We start from the raw sequence: 7196 nt of genomic DNA, 5'->3' as shown, positions 1-7196 counted from the left end.
TGGTTCCTTCAATTCCCTTGTTTTATCGCCGGCAGCCACTCACTGCAGAGCCCCTCTGCTCGCAACCAACTGCAAACAGGGTGCATCCATCTGTAATAGGAAGAGAGCCTGAAATATTCGGCCGTGTATAAGAGGCCTGGTCTGAGGCCTAAGGCCTGGGCTAAAGTAATGGTCAAAACTTGCTAATATAAAACAAAGTCAGGTTGTGAGCAAGAGGCAGGCCCTGCTCACAGAATTTGGCACGCACAGGGCCGATGTTGCCAGGCACAAAGCACATTCCAGAAGGGTGGTACGAGAACGCTCGATACCAGCACATTCCCCACAGATACCAGGAACACGCTGACCCACCCGAAAGAGGAGGTCAGGATGACAGGGTGATGGATAGAGATGTTTTGATCGAATCAACATGTACAAGGTAATGGGAGGCCCCTGGATACATCAATGGGTGGCACCCTGATACCTCAGGAGTGATGCGTAACTTGTTTGTATTGGTGTATAAAGATGTATCTCATAGGGAGTGTTTTTGTCTGGCCTTGTGGATAGTGGAAAGTCCCACCACTAACTGAGCCGGTCCATTGTCACGGGCATACATGTGCTAGCATAACTGTAGACATTGATCTGGGGAGCAAGGACCACGCTTTGCTGACAATAAACCTGACCTAGTGACTTCGCATCTTGATGGATCTTGTGGTCATTGGGTGGTTCGAACATCTGATGACACCACCAACCAGAGCCGTCCCATCCATAGGACGGACCCTGGCTCCATGCTTTGGGGGGCCCCGTGCTTTGGGACGCAGGGTCCAAGGTGGCCTGGGGGGTTAGCAGTGGGCCTGGAGCCCCAGGGTCACTCGAGGGAGGGGTGGAAGCTGGAAAGAGGCTGGGTGGGGGCTCAGATAAAAGGGTGGAATGGGGGCAGGGAGGGAGCGGAGCAGGGGTGGGAAGAGGTGGGGTGGGATGGGGCAGGGCCAGAAAGAGGTGGGGCGGGGTGGAATGGGTGAAAAAGGCGGGGTGAGGTCTTTGATGAAGGGGTGGAATGGGGGCAGGAGGGGGCGGAGCAGGGGTGGGAAGGGGTGGAGTGGGGGCGGGGCCTGGCCCGGAAGGGGGGTTGTCTCGGGACCCGGACCCCCCTAGGAACGGCCCTGCCACCAACCATCCTCTGTTACCAAGTTGTCACAGACTCACAGGACTCATGCAGTCTCCTGGCTCCCCATGGTCCCTGGGATGAACCCCCTTCAGTGCAACAGCCCTTCTCAAGTGTCCACTCTCTCTTGTGGTGTGATGTTATTAATATGAACTGGGACCGTATAGATCATTGTTGCAACCAAGGTCCTGTAGTGGCACTAAATCTTGTATAACGGGGGTCAAATAAGCTGTCTAAGACAAGGTTATGCTTTGCTGGTTATGATTATGCTCTCTGTATGCATGTATCATTTTGTATTAAAAGTTGTAAGTATTGGCTCTATACTGTCTGTATTTCAAACTTGTGCTCTGCTTCTGGGTGACACCCCAGACAATCTGGCATCAGCACAGCCTAGCCTGCTTGATGGCCCATTAAGGACCATCAGCTATACAATTGACCCATTGAGTGAAGGCAGATACAGATGCTCTCCACGGCTCTTGCCCGGCCCTGAACTGGGGCCGACAGGTCAGAGGTGGAGCAAACTCACCGACTCGAAACTTCCTGTTGTACAAGTTCCGCTCAGCAACCAGTGTCCAAACACAGCCACCGGTGCCCACATGCAGGGGGGGCAGAGCTGACGTGCCACTGGCCTGGGGCAGAGCGGGCCAGGGTCTGGCTGGGAGACCGGGCCAGGCTGGGAGAATCGGGAGGGCCCGGCCGTCAGGGCTGGCCTCAATGCATCTAGGGGACGCTGAATTTCTTTTAGTTATAGGTTTTTCCCAGACACTTCTGCAGCTCAGCACAGGGCGACGGATCCCTGTATAAACAACCCTTGCACCCCACCCCAGATTCAGCTGCATCTCAGCTCTTAAATCAAAGGCTGGAGTCAGTGGTCCCTAGAATGCAGCTGCCTCTCCTGAGACCCGCTGCCCCAGCTCTCATCACTAGGGAATCCTCAGTGACCCGGGACCTGGGAGGTGTTTGAGGAACGGAGAGACAGAAAACAAATGTCTGAGCTCAATGGCTCTGATCTGCTGACGTTTCCCCTGCTAAGAGACCCCAGAGGGGAAATACCCATGTCCCATTCCCCCATCCCACAGCTGTTGGCCAAATAGGGCCCGTTTCCCCCCGGAGCTTACCTAATTACACCAAGGAGGCACGGAGAGCCATAAAGACAGGTACCAGGTTCTTTATTTGTCAGTCAGCTGAGAGGGTGCACCTCGGCTCGTGCCAGAGGAGACACACCTTACATGGGCGACATAGGCCCTTTTTATAGCTAATAGTAAACAACTTAGCCTTCGTCGTTTTGCGTCATTATACTAACTGATAGATAACAGGTTACACAGAATACATATTATTTTGGGGAAGGGGATACAAGAGACATCTGTTGCAGATACATTTGTCATTTTGAAGGGAGAACACGGTACATTCCTTGACCCTTTGCACTAAATACCTTGGGGATATATGGGAAAACAGCTGCAAACTAACTATCTCTCTGTTCCCTCCTTATCTCTATTATTTCTGCTAATGTGAGTGAAACTACAGCCATTTGCTAAAAACGCTGACCAATACATTTCTACTTTAACATGTAAGCAGTTAGCACAGGAGTAGATGAGAGTTCACAAGATGGAGTCTGGGGGTTTCAGATAGGCCCAAAGCAAAAGAGTTTCATCGACACTTTGGCCTTCCGCTCTCCCGAGTTACCTGGTAGCTATGCCTAGTGGATCCCAACACAGCCAGTCCCCCCCGTGGTGGGGTCAGAAGCTGGCTGTCCATGGGAGCTGGCCTGTATCGGTGACAATCTCTCTCCTTGCGTCGATGGCACCAAGATCTCCAGTGGATCCAGGTTATGCAAGACATTCTGGGGCCATGTTTCTCAAATGCGGCTTTTCCTGTGGTCACAGCCTCCCGGGTGGTGATTAAGGGGGCAAAGCAGGGACCCCTCCCCTGGGCCCGCCAGCAGGGGTTTGGCCCAGCCCCCTCTGAAGTAGGGTGACCAGACAGCAAGTGTGAAAAATCAGGACGGGGGTGGGGGGTAATAGGAGCGTATATAAGAAAAAGACCCCAAAATCGGGACTGTCCCTATAAAATCGGGACATCTGGTCACCCTACTCTGGAGACACAAACACTGGAGGAGAAGGGGGCAAGTGAGTTCCCCACCTTCCCAGGGGTGGTGGAGTCGGTCTTCAGCCCTGGGGTGGTGGGCTCCAGCTGTGGGGTTTCTGGCTCAAACTCTGGGCCCTGGGGTCCATCCTTGGGCCCTGTCACATGGGCTTTGGGCTCTTTCTCTTTCACGCAGCAGTAGGCTCTGGTCCTGGAACCTGGCCATGCAGCAGTAGGCTCTGGCCCTGGGCTCACCCCCAATCACCCATGGCCCCCACTGCCTCCCCAAGCCCCCCCCATCCAGTCCCTCTATCGCCTCTGGCCCCCACTGCCTCCCTACCCACTTCCCCATCTGGGGCTTAATTTGTCCCCTGCACTTCCAGGACTGAGTAAGTCTGCTGGGAACAGGGATACATGTATGTTTGTCCCTTTTCACAGCAGACTTCAGAGCTAGTTGGGAGGCTGTAAAAAGCTCAGCGGCCGACTCTGTGGGTGCTCCCAAACTGGAACACCCATGGGAAAAAATAGTAACAACAACAAAAGACAGGATCATTCAAAGCACCTTATTTGTGTTTCTATTCTGTATAGGTCCAGGAAAGAATAGAGAGAACTGAACATTATTTTTATTATTGAGTCAGCAAACCCCCCTAAATAAATGAATGACAATGATTTCCACATGGATCTGTGCATATTTCTTTTTTTTTCCTAAAGTTAATTCAGTATTTTAGGATTTAGTATTTAGGAAGAATTCTCTGAGCGGCCGCCAGTGCGCTCTTTGCAGCCTCCCCACCCCAGAGGCGAACGCATCCAGCTCCGGGTAAGTGATTAGGATCTGTAGCATGTACAATATGATAAGAGGCGCAAACTGCTCATTTTAAAATATCATTTTGTAACTGGAGAAAGCAGAAATAAAAGGTTAGAGCAAATGCAGGGGCTGGGCACCCCACCACTACTGGGTTCTATCCCTGGTTCTTGGAGGTGAGGGGAGTCTGTCAGGTGAGAGTAGGGGGGCTGGGAGCCAGGACTCCTGGGTTCTGTCCCAGGTCTGGGAGGAGACTTGGGTTTAGCAGGGCTCAGTGTCTGGACTCCTGGGTTCTATTTCCAGCCCCACAAGCAACATGCAGCCTGCCCCTGTTGCAGGGAAGCCTCAGGCAGCCCCTGCCACAGGGAGGGGAAGATGGCAGGATGCTGATTCTGGGGTTTCTGAGAAAGCATCTCCCCCCAATGGCCCCTGCCAGCGCCCACTTCTGCTTTCAGGTTCCTGTGCATGCCGCTTCCCCAGGCTCCGAGTCACAAACCCTGGGGAACCCGGGCTGCAGGGTCTGAGAGCCAGGCACTGAGCCCCCCTCTGCAGGTCTAGGGGTGAGTGGAAATGGGGGGGAGGGAGCTGGAAGGTCTGTGGAGACTGGGGTGCCCCTCAATCCCGACCCACAGCCCCTTGCTATCCCAGCCCTGGGCTCCCCTCCCCCACAGCTCTGATTGTGCTCCTCAAGCCCGAGCAGGGTCCCACTCCCGGGCTCCCCCACCATGGGGACCACACTGGAGGGGTCAGCTCAGGAGGCCACGTACAGCAGGGGGTTCCCCAGTTCTCATCTCTCAGCCTCCTTCCCGAGAGCATCTGAGGGCAGCAGAGGGATGGTGGGAAATGGAACTGCCGGGGGTTCCCTTTCCCCATATGGGTGGTTTGGGGGGCAAGGAGAGCAGGTATTGCAGAGGGGGTAGTTATAGATACCCCAGGTTGAGCACATAGGTGCAAACTGCGCTTACTCCATTGCCCCCCATGGAGTTGGGTCAGCACAAAGTGGGGGTTGTGTGGGGCACAGACCCCCTGGGACTCTCAGATACTCTATGGGGGCAGGGTATCCCCCCCGGGATGTGGATGGTGTCTGGATCTCTTGGGGTTAGCCCCTGCCCCTCCAGCCCTGGGCAACGGGGCCCGTCCCACCCTGTTCTGGCAGGGGATCGTGCATGGGCCATGGGGGATCGGAGCTGAGACCTGCCCAGCTCACTGCAGTGGATGGAGTAGGGGGAGAGAGGAGTGAGAGGCCCATCCCATTTTAACAGGTAAGGACAGGGGGAAGATGTGAAGGTGTGAGTGGCCCAATTGACATTTGAGGAAGGATAGCTCAGTGGTTTGAGCGTTGGCCTGCTAAACCCTGGGTTGTGAGTTCAATCCTTGAGGGGGCCACTTAGGGATCTGAGACAAAATTGGTCCTGCTAGTTAAGGCAGGGGGCTGTTCTTGATGACCTTTTGGGGTCCCTTCCAGCTCTCTGAGATAGATATATCTTCATATAAAGGAGGGAGTGGTCCCTACCATTCTCACGGGAATGAAGAGGACGGAGGGTCCGTAACACTGATAATGAGGAGAGTCCCAGCTGCAGAAGGAGCAGGGTGGAGTGGGACGGGGGGAATGCAGCTGTGGGGCAGGGAGGACAGCATTAGTGCCCCACCCTGTCTGCAGAGGGGGGAGCCATAAGCTCTCTGCAGCACCCCCCTACCCCCATGGTGATTTACCCACATCCAGTTCCTCTCAGTCCCTGCTGAACCAACCCCTCACCATGCGGGGGTGACACCATCACTGGGGGGCTGAGCCAACGGGCTGCAAAGAAGAGGGTGTTTGGAGGCAAAGCACAAATCTGTGAATTTCAAGGGGGTGTGTTGCCGATGTGATGATGTGCATTTTAACTCAGGATTTTTTAGTGAATCCTGGAATCACAGACCTACAGGGTGAGAAGGGACTTCAGGGGTCACCTAGTCCAACCCCTGCCAAGGTGTAGGATTGGTTGTGTCTCACCCATCGCAGACAGATGCTGTCCAGACTCCTCTCGAAACCCTCCAGGGAAGGAGCTTCCATGACCTCCATGGGTGTCTGGTCCATTGTCCGACTGCTCTCACAGCTGAGGAGTTTCCTGTGAGATTTAATCTCAATTGACTCTGCTGTAGTTTGAGCCAGTTGCCCCTTGTCCTGCCCTGTGGGGCGAGAGATAGCAATCTTCTTGATGGCAGCCTTTCCAGTATTTGAAAACAGCGATAATGTCCCCTCCCACCCCGCCAATCTCTTTCCCAAACTAATGATATCCAGTTCCTTCAGATTGTGCCCATAGGGCTTCCATTCCATCCCTTTGATCATCTTTATCCCTCACTCTGGATCCTTTCCAGTTTCTCTACATCCTTTCTATACATTGGTGACCAAAACTGGACACAGTCCTCCAGCTGAGTCATAGAGCTGTACTGTCACCTCCCGTGACTTCCATGCTCTGCCTCTGTTCATGCAACCTGAAATTGCATTTGCTTTTTTGCAACAGCATCGCATTGCTGACTCCTGTCATGGCTGTGATCCGCCACAACTCCCAGCTCCTTTTCAGCAGTGCTGCTGCCAGGCCAGGTCTTCCCCATCCTGTATTTGTGCATTTGGTTTTTCTTCCCTAAGTGAAGCACCTTCCATTTGTCCTTCATGAATTTCATTGTGTCATTTACAGCTCAATTCTCCAATTTTTCAAGATTCCTCTGAATTTTAGCTCCGTCTTCCAAAGTGTTGGCAACCCCCACTAGCTTTGTGTCATCTGCAGATTTGATCAGTCTGCTCCCTAGTCCTACATCCAGGTCATTGATAAAGATGTTAAAGAACACGTGACCCAGAACAGATCCCTGTGGAGCCCCACTTGGGACCTCCCTCCAATCCCACATCGTCCATTAACAGTTACGTCTTGTTTGCGGTTGTTTAACCAGTTCTGTATCCACTTAATAGTTCCACCAAGCCCACATTTCTCCATTAGATCGGCCATACTGGGTCAGACCAAAGGACAATCTAGCCCACTATCCTGTCTTCTGACAGTGGCCAATGCCAGGTGCCCCAGAGGGAATGAAAAGACCAGGGAATCAACAAGTGATCCATCCCCTATCGCCCATTCACAGCTTCTGGCAAATAGAGGCTAGGGACACTATCCCTATCCATCATGGCTAATAGCCACT

The sequence above is a fragment of the Terrapene carolina genome, unplaced genomic scaffold (assembly GCF_002925995.2).
Source record: "Terrapene carolina triunguis isolate 2854851 unplaced genomic scaffold, T_m_triunguis-2.0 Scaffold771, whole genome shotgun sequence".
Lineage (NCBI taxonomy): Eukaryota > Metazoa > Chordata > Testudines > Emydidae > Terrapene > Terrapene triunguis.
The sequence above is the reverse complement of the archived record's forward strand: the minus strand, read 5'-3'. Positions refer to the sequence as shown.